Source organism: Podarcis melisellensis (assembly GCF_964234715.1).
Source record: "Podarcis melisellensis genome assembly, chromosome: 7".
Lineage (NCBI taxonomy): Eukaryota > Metazoa > Chordata > Lepidosauria > Squamata > Lacertidae > Podarcis > Podarcis melisellensis.
This window is the reverse complement of record NC_138539.1, coordinates 42,229,886-42,257,862: the sequence shown is the minus strand read 5'-3', so window position 1 is coordinate 42,257,862 and position 27,977 is coordinate 42,229,886.

Sequence of the window (27,977 nt, the reverse complement as noted above, 5' to 3'; positions counted from 1 at the left end):
CGAACTTAACAGATCACAGGGAGGCATCTCAACTTAAGCCCATTCAAGCATCCATGCTGCCAGATTCTAAAGAACAAATTAGCTGTGCAGGATTTAAATCATTTTAATGTGACTGAAGGCTTAAATTAGGTGCATTCCTTTTTGTAGCAAAGCATTTCGCATGAGGAAGACGATATTCTGACAACTCCGTCAAGCTTGGGTGATCAGTATATGTTTAAATAGTGCTTGTTAAGATTTGTTAAAGCCAGGAATAAGATAAAGCAGTAATATAGAGACACTGCACAGCTGTTGCCTGCTTGAAAAGGCATTGGAGGTTATGCTGTGCAGTTTTTATAGGCATATTTAAAAACCCAGTGGTCAAAGCTTCCCAAAATAGGAAATAGTCAGAAAATCATCACATTTTATTTTTTAAAAAAATAACTTTTCAAGGCTAGCCATTCAAAACCTCCAGCATTTGGGATTACTATATTTTAAGTTTCATCAGCATTTCTCCAAATGCTAAGGAAAAGGATGGCATTTACTGTGCAATAGCATGCATGTTTACTCAGAAGTAAACCTTTCTGAATCTAATGACACTTGCTCCCAAGCAAGTTTATTATTTCTCTCTATTTAATTTAATATAATTACTCTATTTATTATTCCTCTCTTGTACAAGTTCTATTATATATTTTATTTACTTCATATCTCTTTTCATTGATTTATGTTGAACTGTAGAGTTATGATTATTATACCAGATGAATTATAGGATTATGAGTCATAACTGCCTCTCTTCTCCTTTTAATCCCACATTCCAACCACGTTGATTCCCTCCACATCTGTTGAGCTCTAGTAGCCAATGTGTGGGACAATGCAAAATGCGATTTCCCTGTGCTTCTGATTTATGGCTGAAAAGCCTCCTGTTTAGCAATAAAGTGCAGCAGATATTACACACAAAGACAAAAGTGTAGCGTTCAATTTTTGATTTACTTACTGTATTTATTGCATTTGGGTCACAATTCTGTGGGTTTCTAAGGCAGTGATTGCCAACCTGCAGGTGCCAATATGCCCATCAATGTCTCCTATGGCACCCACAAACAGTGTCAGTAAATACCTCTCCCAAATCCACAATGCATGAGCGACACTTTGCTCTTCCTGCTCAGTTCATTTCTTCACTAGCACAGCCCCTCATAAAGCCTCTCCTCCTCAAGGAGGGGAGGAGTTGTGAGCGGGAGCCGTTTCCCGTGTTGGCAGGGGGCGTTCTACTCCCTGCCCAGCTACTCCGGCTTCTGCGCCACACCCCCAGGTGGCCAGCCAATCGGCTGGAAGCTTGGGGTGGGGTTTAGCCACTCAAACGGGGCCACTGCTGTGTTTCCCAGCCATTGTGCTGCTGCTTTTCATCGGATACAACCATTGGTAGCCTTATACTCCATGAATTTCTCTAATCCTGTTTTAAAACCATCCAAGTTGCTGGCCAACATTGCCACCTATGGGAGTGAGTTCCATTGTTTAACTATGAAGAAGTACTTCCTTTCAGCTGTCCTGAATCTTCCAGCTTTCCGCTTCACGAGATGTCCTTGAATTATAATGTTGTGATAGAGAAAGAAGACTTTTCTCTATCCACTTTCAACATGTAATGCATAATTTTATATACTTGTATCATGTCTGCTATCACCCCTTTCTCTAAAAATTCCTAAAAGCTGTAATACTTTCTAATAGGAAAGCTGTTCCATCCCCTTGATCACTTTGGTTGCCCTTTTCTTAACCTTTTCCAACTCTATGATATTGGAATAGAAATGAAAAATGATTTTGTAGAAATATGATACACCTCTCTCTCTCTCTCTCTCTCACAGACACACACACACATACACACACAAACACACACACACACACACACACACACATATATACACACACACCCCTGCAATCCCTACACAGATCTGGCTGACACAGGCCACAAAACCACAGCTCGCCCCTATACACGAAGCCAAGCCAGAGCACAACTAAGTGCAGTACAGCCATCTTCTCAGAAAAACTCTTCACAAAGTTCAAGAGGTCAAGACACAAAGACTTTAGCAACTAATCCACACCTAATGACCCACCTAAGTGGTACTCAGGATATCACTCAAGAAATCACTCAAGATATCCCTCAAGTAATTAAGGAACAAAAGAAGAAAAGGCACACTAGCCTGGGAACTTCCTCTCTGCCCAGAACATTGGAGGCTATACACCACACCCCCTCAACAGTATTTATAGGAACTCAAACACTGAGATCCTGCTCTGGTCCAGTAACAAGAAGCCGAAAGCACCAGCCTGAAGATGACGAGTGAGACCTCGTCGAAACGTCGCCTAGACACCCCAACTTTTACACGGGAAGACACCCGAGGACACCAAAACCTGCATTCCTGTACCCGTGAAAATCTACGAAAGCATATATATATATATATATGAATGAGGGGGAGGAGAGAGAGAAACTGACTCCAACATGGAGCCTCTATGTCCAACTATGGTGGGTATATTTGGCTAACCTTTGAATCTTGATCTCGGGGGAGGGTAGGTTTGTTTTATGTTGTTATATGGGAAAATTAAAGAAAAGCATTTATTTTAAAAACCCTTGTAAGCTCGCCACCTTTTAATCGGTTTAGTTCTTGTAAAAGCAGCCTAGCACTATGAGTAAGTGAGGCTTTTTCCTGGCATGGGTATGAGTGGTGGAGAAAGGCCTGCCTGGTTCAGTTTTCTGGGCTAGGTTGCAGTTGAAAGCAGAGGATGGGACCAATATAATCCCAGCAACCCAAATGGACACAAACTGCCTCCATAGAAAAGTACTGAATTTCAGACAGTGTGACAGAAAAGGCTTAGACTAGGGTATTTGACCTGTGTGCAAAGAATCATGGGTTTCTGTGGACCTGCATCTCTGACATTTTCCTGAATCCCAAACAAAAATGGGTACACCAAACATAATTTCCATCTTAATGGAGGTTTGAATAATTATTCTTTCTCAAAGAAGGTTCAAAGAAAGTTTATACGATCATTTAAAAAAGAGTGGCTAACCAGAGGTTGTTTGACTACAACTCCTTTCATTTTGACTCTTGGCCATGTTGACTGGGGCTGATGGGAGCTGGAGTCCAGCATCTGGAGAACGCAGTTTAGCTCCCGATTGAAGATATGAAAGGGCACAGTGAGCTGCCCCCCAAAGTCAAGTGTTCACAGTGTTTTCATGAACACAAAGTGGTTACACTGTGACTGACCAGGTGAAGGATCCAGATTTAGACTAACTTTGACAACAGTATGCATGTACTGACAATGGATTTGGATCTTCTCACGGATAGGAATTACATGGACATATCAAAGGCAGGTGTGAAGCCCGTAAGCACATTGCGCAGGCTTGCCTTCACACAGCTATAATGGCATTACAAAGCCGTGCAAGCTGTCACCCAGCTGACTAACATGAAATATCTGGCTGGTAGAATGAATCAGATCTTATGCTTAATTCGGTAGTAAATTGCATCAGTGTGGGAGTGCAGAATACTCACAGAGTACAAAAGTCTCATTCTATCACTTTGATTTCCTGAAATATAGAAAGCACATCATTTATTTTTTATAAAAAAAATGGGTGTGAAATCTTATTCCACCATAACCATAAAGCCTATTGCCTAAACAAACTTACACAACATGCCACTGTCCATCATTACCACATTAAAAACTATTGTTAAACATACCAAAAGTATATGCTTATTTTTTTTCTTAAAGCCAGTCCTTAATTTGTTTAATGATATTTTGAAACCAGTGGTGTTATATCAGTGGCTGGAAATGATTTTAAATGGAAGCTCTATGGTGTTGTAGGAACAGCTCTGTGAAAATTTGCCCCAGTGTCATAATTTTTTTTTTTTTAACAGACTGCAGTGATTCAACAAATCTGGAACAGTTGTCTCTTACTGTTTAAGAGAAAGTGTCATTTTGTTTTATTTCCTCTGATGGATTATGTCTGACTACAATGCAAGTTTCCTGCAACTAAACCTCAGGTCTCCACCAACTGAAATAAAAATAAATAAATTCCCCAACCAGTTTTGAAATGCCACATCCATTGATTTTGAAATTGTCTGTTAAGCATGGCATCTAATAAGTATTTTATGTGTCCTAATAATAGGTTGTCCTAAAACAGCCTAGAAATGAGTGGAAGTAAGAGAAAGGGATTAGTAAATTACTCTGGACACAGTCAATGGCACCATTTACATTGTTTCAAAATGCCTTGCTCATCAACTTGGGAAGAAGGCAGAAAGAAACAACCAACCAAAAGATATGCAGGATTCCCATTTTCAGTCTGAATCTATCTTTCATTTTTGTTGCCTTCGTCCTTACTTTCCCAGTTACTGTGGTACATCATTTCTCTTCTGCAAAATGTATCCTCTGCACAGGACAAAGACTGAACTTGACAAATATTTTCTAAGATGTCACATATAATCACACAACTTCTTGTAATGTCTTTATTTTTTGTTGAGTACAGTGGCAACAGATGTTAATGTGGTATAAATGAGCATGTCAGTTTCCTCACACCTGTGTTGACAAGTGTTAGTAAAGTTTGCTTGAGCTTGACATCCTAGCTGACCTCTACCTGTCTGTCTTAGTTACGTCAAGTGCAGTTGACTCTATATTGGGGTATGCCTCTCTTTCTAATGTGTATAAGGCTTAGGTAGCATTTACACTGTGAGTGGGGTGTTGGCAAAAGGATCTGCAAAAGCCAAATCCTACCCAGCTTCCAGTCTTCCATTTTTCACATCTGCTTGTAGTACTTGCTTCTCTAATCATTGGAATCATTGGGGGTTTTTTTACTTGAAAGGTTTTATTATTTCTTTCCCTTGTCTTCTCTGCCAATTAGTGATCATGTATGGAACATGGTGACATCATAACACCATAAAGCCAATCAGATTTGACTATGTGTGGAAACAAACACATCCCTGCTTAACTCATCCCAGGTAACTTGACGGATGCTCACTGCATTGCCAGGAATATCATTGCTTGCCAGTACTCAATGGCAAGACTGGCCCTGTTCAGCTCTAGCTATGCATTGTTGTGCATGACCAGTTGGGGCATGAGGATATATAGTGGCTTGTAAGTTTTAATACCAGAAATGGGATGTCTGCTCTCTGTGTTCAAGATTTGTGTTTTGTACATTTCTCCTTCCTAAAAGTGAGAACTCAAAGTGGATACTTGCATGGTATCTGCTTAAAAATCTGAAACCTTATTAATCTCATGAACCATCAGGCTCACATTTTCTATGCTGGATAAACCATCTAATAATTATGAAAGTGGCCTTTGAAGAATTCATCAGATACAAGAGCAAACTTATCTGATGATGTATTGCAGATTCAGTATCATTTTATTTTGTGTACGTCATCCGTCTTAACAATCATGCACGGATAGAAACAAAGTTCAGTTGCCCCATTTCTAACACATTAACTCACAATACCACTCATCAAACCCTGTTGTGTCACACCTTGCCAGACATATGGATGACATTTTCATGTTTGATCACTGTTAGAGGATAAAGGATGGAGCAAGAGGGTGTTCACATAAAGCCCAACATGTTATCAAAGTGGTCACAGACATTAATACTACAATTTGCTCACTTTTAAGGAAGTACATCAGCACTATTTTGAATATGTTTGGACTCTAATCCAGTAGCCTAGCCAATGAATAGAATGTGTAGCTAATCCAGTAGCCTAATCCAGTAGCCTAGCCAATGAATGTGGATTGGGGCAAAGTAGTCAGCATGTGAAGTGGGTGAAATATCATATATTGTCCATCTGTTGCGGTATTTCCCTTATCTCCTGGCAGTTTTATTTATTTTTAATGCAATGCTAGGAAGTGCTTATAATACCAAGAGAGGTAAGAGTTTTTGTTTTCAGGCTTTGCTTAGTATCCTATATTTAATTTTGGGGGAGACAACAAGAGTCATCCAAGCTGACTGGTATAATACAGGTTAATAAACTGCATCCCTAAAACCTTTTAGTTAAACTAGAACATTTCTTGTTACATAAGAAGTAAGAAGATGAGCTGTGTAACAAAGCCTGTAATGAATATTTGCAAAATTATTGTTTTCATAATCAAATGTCTGGTGATATTTTGAGTCTTTTATATCATGTTACTTAATATCCCCCTTTTCTCCTTCAATCTCAACAATCTCAATAAATCTCAGAGTTACAGATGCTCTCTACAATTCAGTTGATAGGATTATATGCTCCTAAATGATGTTCAAGGATAAATTCTGTGCTAGTACTGAGTCCCCCTCTGAAGACAGCAATCAAAATTAGGTCAAAGAGTAAAAGGGAAAGGCCTGGAAACATCTGTTGTATATCATTAGAAAACTGGAATTACAGCCTACCCATAAATCTGTAGCCTTGTTGGTCTGCAGGATATCAAGCTTTAAATCTGCTAGGATGTACTAGGGAGAATGTATGTGAATGCTAGACGATGCTATCAGTTGCACAAAATCTCCTATGTAACCTCCCTTAGAGAAGTATAGAAAAGCAAATGCTATATATTTCCAGTTGCTTCAAGGGCAGATATGGATTCTGCATGCATTATCTGCAAGTTGCTTATATACATTTGTGACTGCTGGTTAGGCTGCAATCCATACGACCCCCAGGTTCCATGGAGCAGGCTACCACAACATCTGCAGTTCTGAAATATATGCAAGGTGGCTGGGATGGAGGGTTGGGGGCAGGCAGGTCACTACCTCAGCTTGGGCCCCATGCTGTTGTGTGAATGCAATGGGATCAGACTGAAATCAGATCAATTCCTCTGTCTCCTTGAAGATTCACACTCTGTTTCTCCAGGAATTTTTTTTTTAAATGAAACCTCCATGAATACAGAATGCTCCCCACTTCAAATAGTCATTCCAACTTGTGGAAAATGACTAGAATTACGATGGGGGGAGGCAGAGCTAGCACACTCATCCCTATGCCTTCCTTCATGTGATTACCGTACACAGTGACAGATGCAAACATTGCTGTTTCCCTGATGTGATTTTTCTACCTGGCAGCAGAATGCCTGAATATGGCTCCTGTTTGCTAGTCAAGTGGTCAGTGTGCATCTAAGGAATTGTGTGAGTGTACCTTGTCATTTAAGGTGGTGGACTCTGGAGAAGTGGGGCAAACCATGCAGTTTAGTGAAATTATGGAGGTAGGTAATGGAGATGAGAGGTGGGGCTTCCTACTCCCTAAAAACATCATCAACTGATCCAGTTATGATTGTTAAGAATCCAAGGAAACCTTGGATTAACTGAGTAATGATTTCATCAAGACATCCTGATGCTTCTTTTTGGATCAGAGGAGCTGGGGGTGTGTCACATTTATACCTTGGTGAAGTTGCAAGTCCTGGGGGATAAAAATAGCAGATTGCAGACCAGGAAGAAGGAAACTCAAAGGAGATACCTGGCACTCAGAAGACAGACTGGGGTAGCCAGATCTGTTTTCCCCTTAAATAGATGCTAAGAGTTTGCCTTCTGTGGCAAGGACAAGCAATCTGGGTTGTAAGATGTAAGTCCCAACCCATGAATCTTATACATTCCTAACATTTAACACCTGGGGACATTCTTTCAGGAAGCTCCAGAAGGAAACTGGGTCCTTTTGCTTTATCTTTGTGACCAATTCCCTCAATGCAAGTATCTGAAGTAAAATGTGGGCTTGGACCCAGGACAGTGATCCAATATGGATCCTGACACAGCCCTTAAAGGACATCTTATCACACCTGAATGTGTGAGATAGAAATCAGACTGTCAGTTTAAAAATGCAGAAGATGCTTCAGAAGTCTGTACAGGTGTGCTAATAGGGAACAAACTGAAATATGCATTATAACTTATTTGCTGGGTCAGAATCACATTTTGTTCCACTTGGCATAAAGGATGTTATGAGAATGTGTGTGGAGTTGCACATGTGGGAAGGGGTGACTCAGGGCCTAGTTGTTGCCAAGTCCAAGTTTTCAGTACCAGAGTTTAGCCCTGAAATAGGCAAAGTAATGCTGAAGAAGAGAAGTGAAGGATGTATATATTAGAATATGCACAGTGCCTTTGTCTAACATCGATGGATTGGGTTTTAGGCAACACAATCTCCAGGTTGGTTTAAGTTTCACTCTTTTATTTTTAACTGAACAATGATTATGTGTCTGGTCCCAGAACAATGAGGTTAAAAAGAAGATCAAATTCAACCCAATAATGCATATAATAGAAGTAATCAAATCACTTTTTCCCTTTTGAATTTATATTTGACTCTATGAGGGAAAGTGTATAAAGAAATATACCAGGAATATATATATAGTGGGATTTAGTTTGTGGTTGAATTTCTTGAGGCATAGCTTGGCTTTTTCACAGACAGACGGAGGTTGATAAGAAATGTGTCCATGTTCTGCTAGTATTGCTAAGAGGGATTTTACTCACTTTGTCATTTCATGTTTTCCTTTGCAGGTTTCCATGGACACACACCTTTGCCTATGACTGAAGAAAGATGAGCATACATCCTTTCTGCCACAGACAAGGACAGTTGTGAATGGTCATATGTTCCCATGGAAACACAAGAGCATTGATATCCCTTATTATCACACCCCTTTGTGAAGCTTTCCCATCTCAGTAAACACAGACAAATGAGTACACTATACTGTTACAGGATGACTTTTCATCAATAAAAAGTAGCCATTTTTCAACGGTGATATAGCATGATCGAGAGAAACCAAGGGGAAACCTATGTTTTATTAAAACTTATAGGATTTAAGCATATAGAAAAACACTTGTGTCTTGCTGAGTTTAACAGATAATGCCTCTCTGTCACTACATAGTTGTTGTTTAGTCATTTAGTCGTGTCCGACTCTTCGTGATCCCATGGACCAGAGCATGCCAGGCACTTCTGTCTTCCACTGCCTCCTGCAGTTTGGTCAAACTCATGCTGGTAGCTTCGAGAACACTGTCCAACCATCTCGTCCTCTGTCGTCCCCTTCTCTACCTTAGTCACTACCTTAGTCATTGCATAAATCAGTAGCTGTAAGATTGTATATACTACAAATGACACATGCCAATATGCATTTTGGGGAACATTCAAAATGCATTATCATCTGTTTTTTTAGCCATGTTTGCCTTTCTGTGGAAACTGGACAAGTCACGGTGCAGATGTTTCCATCTTGAATCTCTCTGCAACTCAGATCTCCAGATCTTCACTTGATCTAAGAATCTTCTGAAGCATCTCCATCCATTATGTTCCTCCTCTTTCTCTTCCTCCTTTTGCGGTGTTGGGTGGCACAAGGAGACAGACTGGGCATCAGCCAGCTTTAATTCACCTATATCTCTCTTCCCAGTCAGAAACTTCATCCTCATTTTTGCTTTGCAAGGACATGTAATTCTTCTCGTAAAGAAGAATTCGTAAGAACTTTTGGGCAAGATTATCATTGCACAAGGGATCGCTTCATATCTTACACAGAAACAACAATATTTATTGGAGTCAGAGACACTTCTTTTGCCAGCAATGACGAATTCACCATTTTGTTTTAATTATTCAAAGAGCTAACAATACTGTATTGCAAAGCTTGGGGGGATCCTAAACATATTTAATAATGTGTATTTTAAATTATTTTAGGAGTATCAATCCAAAGAACCATAAGAAATGAAAGTAGTGTTGTCAAAAGATATATATATATATATATATATATATATATATATATATATATATATATATATATATATATATATATATTCTCCTATAACTCTAATCATTGCTGGCATTGTTACTTTCCCAATGCCAATTGTATCCATATATGCAATCAATAATATCTTGGGCTGTGAAATTATTCTTTCAACTCTGATCTCTTTATAGGGTTATATAGAAGACTCTGGAATCAAGATAATATGTATTATAAATGTAACATAATAATCTGAACCTAAACAGAGCAGGCTCTCTAAGTGCCTATGTAGGGATCGGGAATAAATTTGAGCCATTTCTCATTGAAAGGCAAATCTACCTCATCCACAATTTCCAAAACAATATCAGAACCAAAATATGGCCATCCTTCAAAAATTGAACTTTTCTTAATTTTGCAACATTGTTCTTCAACCAGATAATGTGTACAAAAATCCATATACTAGGGTGATGTATGCACAATGTGCATACAGTCATACCTCGGGTTAAATATGCTTCGGGATGAATATTTTCGGGTTGCGCTCTGCGGCGAGCCAGAAGTAACGGAGCGCATTACTTCCGGGTTTCGCCATTCATGCATGCGCACTCAAAATAACGTCACGCGCATGCACGCAGGCACGGAAGCAGCGAGTCACAATCCGCGCATGTGCAGACACACGGACGCGGGTTCAGGATGCGAACGGGGCTCCAGAATGGATCCCGTTCACATCCAGAGGTACCACTGTACAGTGGTACCTCAGGTTACATATGCTTCAGGTTACATACACTTCAGATTACAGACTCCGCTAAACCTCGGGTTAAGAACTTTGCTTCATGATGAGAACAGAAATCGCACGGCAGCGGCACGGCAGCAGCGGGAGGCCCCATTAGCTAAAGTGGTACCTCAGGTAAAGAACAGTTTCAGCTTAAGAACAGACTTCTGGAATGAATTAAATACTTAACCCGAGGTACCACTGTATATGAAAATAACATATACACAAATGTATTCTGGAAATTTGTTTTGCAAAAATGTGCATATTAGGGAAGTTTTCATATAAGGAGAAATTCACACTAAAATGCTGTTGAGCTTTCATGGGGACTTTTTTGGTTTTTTTTTAAATCACAAACATATGTGAGAATGTAAAGAACTGAAATTAAGTTGGAAAGGGAGAAAAACAGAGAGAGAGAGACTGAAAAAGACAGATTTGGTCTTCCTTATGCACTAGTACAGTACAAATTTCCTTTGATTTCATTTCTTGTCACATTTTTTTCAGCGCTTGCAGGCATACTTGAACTTCCTCTGAGCAATGTGCATCTTGCAAACCATGGTTAGCCTAATAGCATTATTACTTGGGTTAGTTTGTATTCCTAATCAGTTTCTGGTACTTTTTTTTTTTTACGGAACAGTTATGATGTGCAGCTGCTGCTTCTTTAGTAGGGCTGCTAAGCATGGCTGAGCTCATCTGTCTTCTGTTCTGATTTTTACATCTACTCTCTGCTTCTGCTTAGCTTTGCCTCCAAGTTTCACATCTAATTTATGTCTAGATAGCTCTCAGTCCCCAATGCTGCCTGAGGACAAGAAAAGATGATACAGTTCCATTAGTGCATTAGTGTATAATAAAAGGCAGGTTACAGTGTAAAAGTAATCCTCATTGATCGAAGTCTTCAATGACATAAAGCAGGGACTGGTATTCTTCCAGAGGAAGGCAGACTGGGACTCTATCCCCTGCTGACAGGGACCAGTTGAGCAGCTGCTGTTCCATCGTCATACAGAACATGGAGCTTTTAAGTTCCCATCTGGGGAGGATAAGTGCCATTACAAACCCAGATTGTAGGCCACGTCTCCTTCTACTGCAGGAAAAAAGAGAAACAGGAAAAAGTCCACCTGAGGCCCTTGTTTTATGTGCATAAACACAGTATGAATTGCAGGCAAACATGGCTGGTATTCCTTTCTGTGGCTAGGACAAGCAATCCTTTTTGTGGCTAGGTACTCCTTTCTCCTCTATAATACAATGCTATGGGAGGTCAAAGGTGCATGAAATGAATTGTACTTTTGGCCTATTTCCCACAATACCTTGTGACAAAGAGACTCCATTTTTCTTTCAAATAAGAACAGGCTTCGAGGCACCTTGTGTGTGAGGTAGGTCTAGGCAGCAGCAGCACCATGACATCTCCACTTTACAAAGCAACTATTCCTATGTGAGGAAGACACAGAGACTTGTGGTATTTGTAAAGATACAATATTAGCAAAACTCTTGCAGGTAAGTTTCCATGTTCTGATTTCCTAGTACCTCTCCTTGGCTGGGTTGAACAAGTGAGATCAGATCCTTTAGGGACAAACTTAAACTTCAAAACTCAAATTAAAAGATATTTCTTTAAAACAGTACAAAGGTATGGAAGAAATGTGGAGCTATGTCAACTTTCCCAAAATGATATATGTTCACTAGTACAATATCCAGTAGTAAGCAGCACTGCCCTGCCAACCACTACTGCAGAGTATGCTCAGGGGAAACAGCAGAACCAACCAATCATAATAGGGAGTAAACTCTCCTTGGGATGCCATATAGATAGGGTGGCAGAGGATCATCAAGCCAATGAGGTGGGACATGGAGGTCAGATGGTTCTTATCTAAAACTGCCTCTAATTCTTATGATGGGCACACCCATTCTTTTACTTCTTTACCATAAAGACTAGTCTTCAAACAGATGAGCTATTAATGAAATGATGGATTTGTCATGATTTCAGGTCAATGTCTTCTGAGAGGGAAAATTAAAAATACTGAGACTGTATTTATTACTATTTGTTTGAGTTTTTTGTGTCCATTATACAGTTTCGTGCCAAACATTGAGAGCTGTGGCTAGGCATATTTAAAAACATAAATATGTGACAGCATTATTTACTGATTTTTAGGTAGTGTCAAATCATTTCAACTGTATGTGTCTGCGTGTGTATGTGCATAGACATTAATCATTAGTGACACCAGTCACTTAAGTGAAGCATTTTGCCATTCTTTTTGGATCCAGTACTTCAGTTTATCAGCTTGTCACTTCTATAGCAAACACATCTTTACTTTGTATTAATGTCTTCATCTTTTCCTAGGAAGCTATTTTCTGCTAGATATGGATGCAGTGCCTTCTACGTGCAGCACCACAGAAGAGCCCTTATGCATGGCAGGGATTCCATGGCATGCTAACATAAAGGGACCTTAATCCATTTATGCATCACATCTTCTTGACAGGACTGTATACACCAAGTGGCAGGTGCCTGATTTAGCTTGGAAACCTGCCACTCCCCCCCAAAAATTTTTTTTAAATAATTGTATTAAATATGCAATTAAAAAAAAAAAATTAAATAATTGTATTAAATATGCATGGGACACAGGTGGCGCTGTGGGTTAAAGCCTCAGCGCCTAGGACTTGCTGATCGAAAGGTCGGCGGTTCGAATCCCTGCTGCGGGGTGCGCTCCCGCTGCTCGGTCCCAGCGCCTGCCAACCTAGCAGTTCGAAAGCACCTCCGGGTGCAAGTAGATAAATAGGGACCGCTTACCAGCGGGAAGGTAAACGGCGTTTCCGTGTGCAGCTCTGGCTCGCCAGAGCAGCGATGTCACACTGGCCATGTGACCCGGAAGTGTCTCCGGACAGCGCTGGCCCCTGGCCTCTTAAGTGAGATGGGCGCACAACCCCAGAGTCTGTCAAGACTGGCCCGTACGGGCAGGGGTACCTTTACCTTTACTTTACCTATTAAATATGCATACAAAGTTGCATCTTCTGATGGCATGAATCTGTCTAATTTCAGGACAGCTATAGTGATTTCCCTACATGGGCACCTGCTGCAGTTTTGATTAAATGGGGAAATTATGCTTCCCTAGTAGGTTTCGGATAGGCAGGGGACAATTTGTCTGAAAACTGCAGGTATGACATGGCCCTGTGTAAGAAACCAGGTAAATAACAGATTGGTCCAGGACCTTTTGTGCTAGGCTTTGCCAGGTAAAATCATCCCCTCTGATTACAATCTAGACCTGTCCTTGGTGAAGAAGCTCACCCTTCTCCTCCCCTGCATCCTAAAGGTGTCTTTCTAAAGCTTGGGAAAAGCTATTCCGTTCTCCAAATTGCAGAGTAGAGTGCATCATTTCCTCTTATTATAATCTAGTCATTCTGAGTCACAACTGAGCTCTTCCTCCATGGCTTTTCCAAGCTCTGGTGTTTGCTTTCTGTTCACCCAACATCCCACACTAGTAATTAAATATTATGGCAAGCTTTAGAGACATCACTTTTGCTTTCAGCAGATGCTCGTTTGCAGAACCATTTTGATGTCTGCATTGCCAAGGTGCCACAAAGGGATGCCTGCTTCAACTCATGCCCATGTCATGGAGAACCTGGGTTGCCTCTGACAAATTCAAAATGACTCCTAGGCATCCTGCTTCAAGCCAGGCTTCAGCCAAATACAATGCAAAGCTCTACCAGGATCATAGGACTTACACCTAGTAGAGCTTATATTCAGTCGGAACATTTGTCAATCTAGCTCAGCATTGTTTCCACTGATAGGCTGTGACTCTCCAGAGGTCTTTCCCTGAGTTCCCTGTGAAGAGGCATTGATGGTTAGACCACTCTAATAATTTTGGGTAAATGGGGGTCTCCCAACAACTCTCAGTACCCTTAACAAACAACAGCACCCAGAAATCTTTGGGTGAAGCCATGGCTGTTTAAATTATCATCATCGTCATTATTATTTATTAAATTTCTTAGTCAGTTTATCTTGCCCAGCGCAACCCAAAGCAACTTACAAACAGACAGACAGACAAAACTCCCCACAAGGATACATTAAAACACAGAAGGAAAAAGAAATATGATAGAAACATCCTGTCCAGTTGTAAAATGGCACAGAAAGTTAAAGGTCAAAGGCCTGGTTATAGAAGAAAGTTTTGCCTGGCACCTAAAGATATATAACATACCCCGCAAGTGTTCCAATATAACATACCCCACAAGTGTCCCGATTTAAGCGGGACATCCCAGATAATATAAGCCAAACCTGGTTTCTGGAATGTTCCTTTTTTTGTCCAGTGCTTTGGCGTGAGTCAGCAGGGTCATGCCAGCTCTGGCACAACCCTTCTGACTCAAGCCAGAGTGTTTTCCTTCCAGTGGTCTAGGATAAGGTTACCAGATTTTTTTAATGAATCTGGGGACACTTTTCAACTTCCTACTAAATAGATGGATTTTGTCAGGGAACTGATTTGTAAATCTGGGGACTGTCCCAGGGAAACGGGGACGTCTGGGAACCTTAGTCTAGGACAACCTTGCAGACAATTGCCAGAGTGTCAGACCACAAGGCACATCCCTTCCAATGTCCCGAATTTCAGGACAAAAAGGTTGGGAAGTATGATCTAATGAAAGTGTCAGGCCAGCCTCCCTAGAGAGAGCATTCCACAAAAGGGGAGCCACTGCAGAAAATGCCTGTTCTCATATAACCCCCCTCCAGACCTCTTGTAGAGGTGACACACAAAGAAGGACCCCAGGTTATGATTTCAGGGTCCAGGTCAGTTCACATAGGGAGCAGTAGTCCTTCAGGTATTGCAGCCTGATCCTTATAAGGCTTTATAGGTCAAAACTAGCACTTTGAATTGGGCCTGTAATTAATTGGCAGCCAGTGTAGTGTTCAAAGGTATTAGGATACCAGAACCTCCAAGTGTTCCTATTTTCCAGGGATCGTCCCGGATTTACAGTTTCTGATTTGATCCTGGAATGTCCCGCTTTTCCTTAGGATGTCCCTATTTTCATTGGAGAAATGTGGAAGGGTATGGAGTTATCCAATTCCTGAGCCATGTGAAGGCAGCCCTGTATAAGAAAGTTTTTTAATGTTCAATGTTTTGTTATGTTTTTATATATATTTGAAGCCACTCAGAGTGGCTGGGGCAACCCAGTCAGACGGGCGGGTTATAAAATTATTATTATTATTATGGAAGAGGCCATCCCTATTTTCATTGGAGAAATGTTGGAGGGTATGTGATACTTCTTTCAGTGTCTGCTGTGGATGTGGCCTGAAATGAATTTCTCCCTCATTTGCAGGAACAGTTATAGGAATAAATAATGCCACATATGCTAATAATGTTTATAACCCTCTACTTGAAAAATTGAAAAAGTTACTAAACTTTTCACTGCATTTTTCTTTTATTCTTACTGATCTTAATAAATGTGGCGTTTCTCTTGAGTGCTTATTTTACAGATATTTATTGCTATTTATTTATTTATAAAACAACATATGCCCATGTAATCTGCAACCGATTATTTTCATGCTTCAGAAGGTGGCTATGAAATATTGTACACGTGTCCTTGCATGCTTAAAAGCAGAGCAGCTTTAGCTGTTTTTATCTCTCTTATGACTGCAGGTTAGGCTTAGGACAGAAAAGAGAACCATGAGAGGAAATTGGTTTGGACAAGAGGAGCTACTGTACATAATTCATATTAATCTGTGGGGAAGATGCAGACACTTAGAAAAATACACAAAAAAGGATGCTATGACTTGTTCCAGATGCGTATGTGTTCCAGATTCAGCTCTTTTAGATTATACCTGACTACAGAGTACTAGATGATGATAATGATGATGATGATGAGATGAATAAAACTATTGGAATTTAGAGATGAGGCAAATTACTTTTACTATTTTGGTTTCTTTTAAAGAAGAAGTAGGGCTTCCTCCTCTCCCAACCCACTGCAATTTGGTTCATTCCAGACATGCTTCCCCCCCACAAGAGAAATCGTTCATAAATGGCCTGGGGTTTTGTATTGTTTTAGATATCTTATATAACCAGAAGCAGTCATTCTGCAATCCTATACACACCTACTCAAAAGTAAGTCTCACTGTTCTCCATGGGACACTCAGTCCATTTCATGCTGCTTCTGCCAGGGACTGGAATGAAGTTTACCCCCATCCTATTTATGCATCCATTTTTAAAGGAAAAGCCTAAACAATACACACACACAAAGAATGAAGCAGAGTTGGGGGGGGGGGTGTATAGTAAATACTAACAAGGTGGCCTGGAGCTTCCTCTTTGTTCTTTGTCCTTTAAGTTTGTAGTTGCTTTAATGATTGGCTAAGTAGCACATGGGGTCCTCCTGTTGTGCATGTTGAGAATGCTATGTGCGCCCTGATGATGTCCTATCACTGTCAGAAAAATCTGTACAAATCAAATCATGCTGCCCCCGCCTCATTTCATCTACAACAGAATGGATAATTTTGGGAATCCATTCTCATTCAGCCCCCAAATCACCATCTTAGATTATTAGAAAGAAGCCTAGGAAGATCCCTTATAAAGAGTGAGATCACTGGTTCATCTGCTTATGTATTGTCTACAATAGACATCAGCATTTGTCCAGAGTTTTAGAAAGGGTTCTCTCTCATGCCGTACCTGAAGACATCAACAACTGACCTGCATGCAAAGCAGTTTTTTCTGTATGGAGCACATTAAGTAAATGATTTTATGTTTACTGAGTGCTCAGGACACATAAAACTATCTGATCTACAGAGCTATATTGCATGTTGTAATATATTATCCAAAACACCAGATCAGCAAAGGTTTTAATACTGGATGTGACAGACACCTATAAAGAGGAATGAGAAAACAAGCTTATCTTATGTTAGCATTAAGGATAGTGGCAGAGGCTAATTCGGTTCAGGAGAATATTGAGTTGCATATCTTATTTTATTCAGGGCAAATTGGTGAGGGGTGCTTTCATGGTAAAAGGATGCAGAATTAAAATAAAATAAAACTAACAAAGCCAATAGAAAACAATAAATAAATGTATGATATATATATGAATGAAATAATGAAAATGAGAGAAGGCAGCAGTTCCAGATTACAAATAAAGCTGAAAATCAGTCTCTTTCCTGCAAATGATAAATGAGATAGGAAATGAATTGGCAAAAAAGATTCTAAGAAGGCAGAGATGAGAGGGATTAGAAGATTATTTATATTTTTCTATTTCTTCCTTATCTCCCACAGGCTCATGGAGAGTTACAATATATTCTTATTACATATCATACTCATAATACTCATAGGGGATAGTTATACTGATAGGCTCTTCTCCAAGACTACCCTGTGACATCCAAGACTTCTAGCACAATCCTCAGCATGTATTTTTCTTCAGAAGGAAGGCCCATTGAGCTCAATGGAGCTTACTCCCAGGTAAGCATGCATAGGATTTTACCCCAAGTCACAATCAATGCTTGAAAAGTGTTGGGGCAGCTTCCATGGGGACCCTACAGCAATGCCTATAGGAAGCAGCCACTGGTTCAGGTGACTGACATAGTTCCTGTCCATGCCAGGGAACCTTGGCATGAGAAATGGCATTGTAAGATTGGGATCTCAATCTGTTGTGGATGACTGTGGAATAAATGGATTTGTAGAGCACTGGCCACCTAGGGGATATTTATTGATGGATGGCTCTATAATTGTAGGTAAGTAAGTAAATAAATAAATAAATAAATAAATAAGGGCTATCGTTGTAAGATTGCTTCTGTGCCTACAAAGAAGCACTTGGTCCATTTATCTCTCCACCTGCCCTGCTGTGCACAGCCATTTAAGTAGCATTAAAACTTGAGACCCTTCAGAAGAACGGGGACCTTTATTGTATGGAAACACTTCTAATTATGAAGTGGCAGCTGGTTAAAGGAGAAAGTTTTAGCATATTTTAGACCCCCTGTGTATATGGCAGGTGGGACAGGACCAGTTATGATAAGCACACACAAATAGGTCACCACAATTTCTGGTCATTGTGGTTTACTATACCAACTCAATTTGCCTAACAGGGATAAATCAATAGTGTGGCAATTATTGAACATGTCTACTGAGGGACCCAGATGATAACAGGTGACGGCCATTTTGTGCACATTCAATTGACACACAACCCCCAATGCGTGTGTTGTTGTTGGTACCAGAATAGGGCTGCGATATTTTAAAAAGTGAAAATCCAGACAAATGAGCTTTTTTGATGGGGGGGAGAGCTGTTGAGCAAAGAAATTGGGCATTTTAAGCTATATCTTAGGGAAATTGACAAAAATGAGACTGCCAACATTGGATGCCATACATTCAGATTTTCCAGGACATTTACCCCATTTCTGCCTGTGTATGGCCAGGAAATTCCAGACATGGCAGCCCTACAACAAAATGGGGAAGAATGGGCTTACATGTGACCGCTGGTGTGTTCAATGACCCAAATCACAAATGAGGAGTTGGCTGTACTTTCAAGATTTACTCAGTCCTACATCACCACACTTCAAGGTGTGAATTGATAAATACCTTCATGCTGAAACCTTTCAGCTGAAGCTTCATCTTCACTGCTCTCTTGTAGGTTAGGTCACCATGCAAAATACCCTTGATTCCTAACTGCTGTTTCCCAAGGACAGAGTACTGGGAATGTGACTTTTGCACAAACAAACATCTTAATGTGTGCTAGTGTGTGCAATCTAAGACAACAGGAAAAACGTGGATGGGGGGGGAATGTAAGGAGAAGACAAGAATTTATGAACAACAGATTCTTGGATATATGCAAGTGGGACAACTACAGCTATACTTGGTGCCCAATATATTAAAACAAAGATGCTGGTTACAGTGCTAATAAATTATTTGCAGACAGAAAAGTGAAGCATTTGTTTGGATAAAACAAATATGCCACCTTCTAGTACACAAGATGGCTTACATGAGTTAATGTGACAACACCAACAATATACAAACCACATGATAACCTCAAATTACATTTATAAAATATCAGGAGTCTCAACAGGGACAGGCACAGCAGATCAAACATGAAATCCCTGCCAAAATTGTTTTTTTAAAGTCTTCACAAAAAGTGGAAGGCAATCAAAGACAGGGGTCTGGTCAATGCCCATGTAAGTGGAATGTGTGACCTAAAACATGCCCTGGAATCCTAATAAAAAGCTTGACATTCCATGGCAGAGGTGTGGGCATTCCTCAAAGATGTCAATGTGGGATGTAGAAAATTTAATAGAGTAAGATGGGGCATTCCTTCACTCCCAAACTGACTTTGGTAAGCGTTTGTAATATGTTTACTTTTCCCATCACCACTCCAAATCGCTGGATCCTTCTGATGACTTGAAAGAAAGGCAAGTTTTCCCATACAAATTTTATTTGAACCATAAACTGGAAATTAAAATAGGGCTGCAGTCATAAGGATAAATCACCTCCATTAAAATCAATAGGCCCTACTTGAAAGAAAAAATATGAAGGATGGGAGTGTTAGGTTGCAACCCTATACTCACTTTCCTAGGAGTAATAATAATAATAATAATAATAATAATAATAATAATAATAATAATTTATTATTTATACCCCACCCATCTGGCTGGGTTTCCCCAGCCACTCTGGGCGGCTCCCAATCAAATATTAAACACACAATAGAACTTCCTGGAACTTAATTCTGAGTAGATTCATATGGGAGTGAGTTGCAATGTGAAATATACTCCAGTTTGCCTTTCTGAAATCAATCATGTAGGCCAAATCTGTCCTATTCCCCCAAAATGCACTTTGCTTACCCCCACATTATTATTTTTGCTTGGTGTTGTCAGTCATTCAAAGAATGCTGCTTTATAGCTTTCTCTCTATAAAAAAGACTCATTTCAAAGATATGAATAGCCTCTTGAAATCAATGAACGTATTGAAATGCATCTGAGATCATCCAGAGGAAATTGCAGAGGTTTGTAATTAACTTTCAAGTAATTGGGGAATTACCTTATATCAAGGCTTGATGACCCAGGATGGACCCTGATGTGGAATAGGATGCATGGAATAAGTAAATGCCATCTCCTTATTGATTACTATGACAGAAACAAATTAACTTTTGAAAAGATTTTCTCCAAAATCCCATTTATACAAATGTGTGTGTTGTCTAGACAAGTTAGTTAAGCAGTGCCGTTGTTGTTCTACTTTATTTTTTTTCCATTTTCTCTTATCGTTAAAGTTACATAAACATGATTGCACCAGTGGGCTTGATTGTACCTCAAGGAAAGTAAGGGATATTTTCCCTTAACAAGAAAAGAAAACATTCCCTGAAAACTGTAGCCACACTTTCAATCCTAGATGTCTGAAAGAACTCCCACACACCTATTTTACACATATTCCTCTGAACATCTGCACAGACCCTCACGCCTACAGTCATACAATGGTGTGTTTTTACAGACTATGCAGTGCTTCAGATGAACCCATGTGGATGTTGCGTGTGAGGACAACCTCCCTATACATTCTGTGACCACAACTGAAGGCATGATTGATGCTACTGTCAATAGAGAAACTGGGATAGAAGTGCTTTGAGAATGTGCTTCATAGACACAATACAGTGGTACCTCTGGTTAAGTACTTAATTCATTCTGGAGGTCCTGAAGCAAAGTACTTAACCCGAGGTACTATTTCTGAGTTAGCAGAGTCTGTAACCTGAAGCGTATGTAACCTGAGGTACCACTGTACTGCAAAATGGAAGGAAACCTGTATACATCAAGCTGGGGGTTTTGTTCATAGTTCTTTGATTCTGTGGTTCCAAAATGGTTTGTGCTGTTGATAAAAAATAAAGCTATGGTGGAAATTATCTGAACCAAGCTTTGCCTTTTTCCTTTGACTGCTACAACGGGTGAACAATTTGGTAGCTAGAGCTAAAGAGAAACTTGCAGCTGAATTAATGCCTTCAGGTATAAATCAAATATCCGAGAAGGCAAAGCAAGGCCAGATTGTCCGTGGTATAACTGGAGCCATTGTACCAGGATGGCAGACTCTTAGCTCTTATTGATGATGATGATTGCCCTCCTATGAAGAAATCTAGGAAGTAAAACATGCTGGAAGATGAACTAATCTGGCTGCTTCTGCTTTTCACAAGGACTTTCACCTGTGCGACAGGGTGTTCCCCCCCCATCTACCCCCCCTGGGTGCCCCTGCACATCTCAAAATTGGCTTGAAGAGTCAGAAGAACCCCAGAACAGCACACTTGACAGAAACAACCATTCCATCTGGCAAGCTCAAATGTTTGTGGTGATGAAATGTTCATCACAGTGCAACATTTATCATGATGCTTTGTCTTACAGCTGATCTTTGAAACCACCCCAGAAGCCTTCAGGGGGTAAGAATGCTTAATTTCTCTCTCTCCACAACAAATAAAAATAAAAATTTAAAAATGGCTGCTTCAGGACAATGGAACTTGCTTGGGATCTTGAAATGAAATGTGTTCATGTGTTGCGGGACAGGGAGAGACTCAGCAAACCTGAAATAAACACTATTTTGTTTAAAAGCCAGGATGTGGGAAGTACTTTTGAATATAAAAGCAACAGCACTGGATCAAGCCCAAGGTCCATCTAGTCTAGTATCCTGCTTCCCACAATGGCAGCCAGATTCTTCAGGCAGTCCATATGTAGAGTTTGAGATCAATAACCCCGTTCTTTCATTTTACTCTCTTCCCTCAGCAAATTCAGAAGTAAACTGCCTCCAAACCTGGAGAAAGAAAGGTGTCCATCAATGGATATTTAGACAAGATATCTGTATGGAACATTAAGGTTCAGACAAAGTCTACCTCTGAATGAACCGAAGTTGTGGAGACTAACAACCGGAAAGGGCTTTGGGTCTCTTTGTCCTAATCAGCTTAAAAGAATGTGTCAACCAATAGCCATCAACACATGATGTGCTGCATGAAGAAATCCTTTCTCTTCTGTTCCCTTTCAATTTCACTGGGAGATCCTGAGCTCTATTGAAAACCTATGAGTACCTTGCAATATTGGCCAAAAAATCCTAAAATACAATTTGTAATCTCTTATATTTTTGATCTGTGCCAACCCTTTGTGTAATGATCTCAGGCAGGAAAGCAAGCTCCGATAAGAATTTAATGAGTCTCTGGCAGTTTTATGTACGTTTATTTATAATTTACACCCAGAGAGCTCCTCCGAGCCTGCCGCCATTAGCTACAAGTTGGTCACTCTGAGTCTCCGCCCCTTTCGCAGCATGAAGGGTGCCAGAGTCCAGTCCTTCCTCTCTTGTACTTCCGTTGCATTTTCACCATTTCAGCTCTTCTAGTTCAGGGAGAAGGTGGGTGAACTTCCCCTCCCCCCACTCTCAAAAGAAGAAGCCTCTAAACTCTCCCTTTCTCCTGGTTGCATAGCAACCCCTTCAATGCCGTCTATCTCCTCCCCTCCTTCTGCAAGCTTTCCGAGTCTGGGAACTCTTGATGAAGGGGGATCAGGCTAACCCACTCCTGCTCGTCTCCAGAGTCAGACTCTGTCTCCTGCTGTACTGGCATTCCTTCATCTCCAGTGTCTGGCTCTTCACAGGCATTTGGTTCAGCTACATCCCTGACACTTTGTATGTTTACTCAGAATTAAGTCGCACAATGTGAGAATACTTTTCACTGCCTGGCATTTTTTTGGTGGCTCCATTTTGTTTTAGATACTTACCACCTAGCCTGTTTTAATTGGAAGGAAAGCAGCCTTTGTGCAGAAATAATGACAAAGTAATATAGTCTAGTTCAGCCTCCCCCAGCCTGGTGCCCTCCACAAGTTTTGGACAACAACTCCCATCAACCTCAGCCAACACTGGCTGGGGAAGTCTGGTCTTGCTGAAATAGGCCTAATATGGACAATACCTGTTTTAACAAACACACTATTTACATTTGTTTTTCTTCCATCTGCAGAATTATTTCCAATTTTTATGCTAATGCAAATCCACAGGAAAACATTTCACCCATTTGTTGAGTCTAATTACTCTACAACATTATGAAAACCAATTTAAAAAACCAAATACCCAGTCCAGACTGATGACAGAAAATAATTTTAACAGATTTCCCCCCTCTTTTAAAGGGATTTAAGTTAGAACAAAAAAATAGTCCTCTGTGAGAAATAATCTCAACTACTTGAAATTTGCATGGAAGAAGTTATACTGTAGTTATAAACTTTAATACTTCCCACTGCAAAATTATTTAAGCAAAAATTACCAAAAGTTAACAATTGGTTGACTCTTAATGGCCCAAGGCAAAAGACTGAAGCTTTTTTTCCTTTGTGTTGATAAATCTGTCATCTTCCAGTGACTAGCAACCCATTTTCAAACATTCCGAATGTGCAGGACTTATTCCATTAGGTTTATAAATTCATTAAAGCTTCTTGGTACCAGATGGCATAATATAAGGAGCGTTTTAAGTACTCAGTAATTAAAGCTGTTAAAACGCATAATGGCCTAGCTGTACATTTGACAGTTTGCTATGTACGTTTGTGCTTATAAATGTTGGGTAAATAACACTTCCATTTTCTAACATATTGGGTTTGGAGGCATTCAGATGGAGATGCTCGTGACTGTGACAAATTTATATTCTGGTTCTTGAATGCTATGTTTCTTTTCTTTTTCTGCAGGGCAGGGGCCCTCACTCCTTTTTCTGACAAGTATTAAAGGGTGCACAAGCTGATTTATTAAGCATGCTCGAATCTGAATGTTGCAGTCAATTGGTAACTTTCCCAAGAAAGAAACAATTCTGTTTCTTTTCTGAAAAATATTGAGATTTCTATCAGTTCTATTCATTTCCTTCTGAGGTTTAAGTCACTGAACTCAAAAGTTCAACCATTTCCAGGCTCACAGAACTAAGAACAAGCAGAGCTGGAAATGAGATGTCAGAAAAGAGAATATGTACTCTGATAGAAAGGCAATCATCTTTTTTTTAAAAAAAGTGAGGTAGTCACTTAAAGCCTTTTCAGATGCTTCTTTCACTGTGCTAGGAGTGCAGAGTGCTCACAAGGTTATTGCAAAGGAACCAAACATAGAACCAATTCATGCTTTGCTATTGTTGAGATGAATGCCTTTGCACAATGTACTTTCCTTTCCAGAATCTGGTTACAGGCACACCTCTTGGTTCTAACTCACATCATCCCAGGGGACAAGCAATGCAGGCTGTTCACCCTGTCACATGCTTCCATTGCTTAGACATTTCTAGAAGCTTCTCATTAAAAAAAATCACGCCCTCTTGGTTTTAAACTTTAAGCATGCAGCAATCAAAAATATATAACAAATGAACACCAATGCACAAAAGAAAATTATAATTACAAATCAAAGAAAGGCCAGAGTGTTCTCATGCAGAATTAATTCGGCTGCATATATGCAATAGGTAGAAATGGCGTCACGTCTGTTGGGAAATCATCAGCATCTACAAAAATATGTAAACAGGAACCAGGTTACCAAATGTATTTATTTTTTTAAGGAATATTTTCTTTTAACACAGGCTGCTGTATCTCTCCAAAGGATGAGACACCGGCTTACCACCTTTTAATCAGGGAAACAAAAACAGCACTGGTGAATATAAGCAGGGTTTTCCCACTTTCCAATTCACTGCCCAACTTTTGCTTCATTAACTTTCTCCAAAAGCAATGCAGGTTTAGTTCTTGTTCATGTACTTCCTTACTTCAGTAGAAGAGAATACATATAATCTGTAAGGGTTGAGATCGTACAATAACATGAACTGTTATTAAAAATCTCAGCCATGCTGCCACTTTAACAAAGCCTTAGCACCTTAACTTGAAGAAACTGAGTTTTGTCAGGGAAAAGAGAACTAAGCAGAACCAGAACAAGATCATCCTTTAGTTTCAGGTGTGATTCATGCCGGCCATGCAAAAAGGCTTGAAAGCACTTGAAAATGCAAATGCTCTCTTCCCTGCCTAGTCCCTAACTCAGGGTCAAGCTTATTGCATAGCATGCAATGATGTCTTATGCTTTTTTTTTTCAAATTAATTTCAGCTATGTGGGGCCTGAGAGTTACAGGGATCAAGGTATACAGGGAGGGGCACTTTATCCCTGCAATTCCCTCCCCAGTCAACCCTCCCCATAAATGTTGTTGTTTGATAACATAATATCATTCTTATTTGTTCTATTACATTTCTATCCCAAAGGAGCCCAGGTCGGCAAACAACAAATGATAAAACAATTTTTAAAATCTTTAAAACATGAACCTTATTGGATTGGAGATCTGGACCCAAACTAACAAAATAAATTTCAATAGGCACAAATGTAAGATTCTGCACTTAGGCAAAAAGAACCAGATGCACAAATATAGCAGTCCATGTGAAAAGGATCTAGCGGTCTTAATGGACCACAAGCTTAACAAGAGTCAACAGTGTGACACAGCAGCAGCAAAAAAAGAAAGAAAAAGAGTTAAAGCTATTCTAGGATGCATCAACAGAAGTATAGTGTCCAGAAAAAGGGAAGTAATAGTACTGCTCTATTCTGCCTTGGCCAGACCACACCTGGAATACTGTGTTCAATTCTAGACACCAGAGCACCTTTCCCCCCTTCTTTTTTTCTTTTTCTTTTACTCCCAAGCTTTCCCTGCAAAACCGCACTCTTTAAAGCTCAATCAGAACAAACATCAATTTGTGGAAAACCTAAATTGTCATTTGCTCCAATTCAGCTTTAAAGAGTGGATTTTTGTGGGGAAAACATGGGGCAAAAAACCCATACTCGGACATGGAGCGTTAAAGTGCAGACCTCTGTCTGGAAGCAGCAGGGCAGAAGATAAGTGTGGATAAACCCTTAAAAGGCTTGCTGAAAGAAGCCCTTCAGTAGGTGATGCTTCTCTTCTAGGAGAACCACACACCTAGCTAATTAAACCTATAAGAAATAATCCAAAACTTAAGGTGAGCCCTGTGCAGCTTCACATCTTTCACCCTTCTTAACTTGGGTGTTTTGTATCTTGGTTTTAGTCAGAGTTCCAAGGGACTGCAGAGCCTCCTGTTTTCTCTCCCAACTTCTATCCCTGAAATCCTCATAGCATATGAGCAGTGGAGGCTGGTCTGTTAAGGTGAATGAGATGCTGCCCCACCAACCTTAGTCTTGCCCTTAACTCTCCTCCAGCAGGTTAGAAGGATAGGGACAAAATTAGAATTAGTGGGCTCTGCCTGCCATTGCCTCTGGGTTCACCTCCTGTTGGGCTCCCTGCCTTTCACCTACTGGATCCACTAGGCACCAGCCACAACTTGTCAAAAACCCAATATTCTGTATGAGATTTACAGGGTAATCCTATACATATTCACTCAGGGGGGAGAAAGTTTCACTGGGTTCAATGGAGCTTGCATCCAAGTAATGTAACTTGGATGCAAGTTCCATTAATTAGTGACATTCGCAGCTTTGAAATTCAGTGTCAACAATTGCCGTTCATATTTGCATGAAGTTAATCCGGTCTTGACAAGGAGCCAAGATGTGGAAAACAGCAATTTCCACACCCGTTTGTGTTTCAATAGGTATTCTATGACTTCCCTAATGACAACACAGTATCAGACTGGAACAGAAGAAGCTGCCATTTGAAGATGAGAGTTTGGGGGCAGCAGGGGGATGGGTGGGGAGTTGCAGCTGCCACAATTGTCAGCTACAAAGCAGCTTTTGGGATGGAAGCCCAGCTTGGTGAGTTATGGTTAAACAAATTCATGGAAGGTAAAACTTATGCTTTACTGTTAACCCTAATGGCTAAGTAGAATCCATTCCTAGGCAGTATAACACTGAACAGAATATCAGTTGCTTAGGGTAACAGAAGGGGAGAGCTATTGCCTTCATGCCCTGACTGTAGACTTCTTGGTGGCATCTGGTTGGACTGAGCTGATCTAGCAGGGCTGATTTTTGGGGGGGAAGGTTGTTATGCTCTTATACTCTTTTGTACAAAGGACTTTTGACACAGGTAAGATTGGAAACTCTTGTAAGCATCACAACAATTGCAATCTACTGTGCTGCTCCTTCCCAGTGGTGCTTGAAGGGAGTTCCTTGATGGCAGAAAGACGGGAGCTGAAAGTTTTGAAGGGGGTTCCCCTGTCCTGCCCCCAAGCCATTTGTGACCCATATACATAGCTGTTGGCTTTCACATTTGAAAATAAGGGATCAGCAGCCTCGAAAATAAGGGATCCTCACCTGTCCTGGGGACAGTCTACAGGATATTTAACAATCCGGGATAGCAGCGGGAAGCAGCAGGAAACGGCACTGGAATAAGGGAATTTCCCACCCAAAAAGGGAAGGTTGACAGCTATGCCCATATAGAAATGCTTCTCTTCCTGTGTGGCCTCTCCTTCAACCATCCACTTTGGCTATTGAATTAATAGGATTAGTGAATCAGCAGCAGACTAAGTCTTGTTCCTCTTAAGGGGGCTGGCACAAGAACCATGCCTGATAGGTGCTGGTGCCTAGATTAGTGCTGCCAACAATGTCAAGACCAGTGCGCACATCTGGAAAGGCTAGCTTCGGTGACTTTAAAAGAGGTTTAGACAAATTTATGGAGGGGAAGGATAATGAGGGCTACTTGTAGTGACAGCTATGATCTGCCTCCACAGTTGAAGGCATAT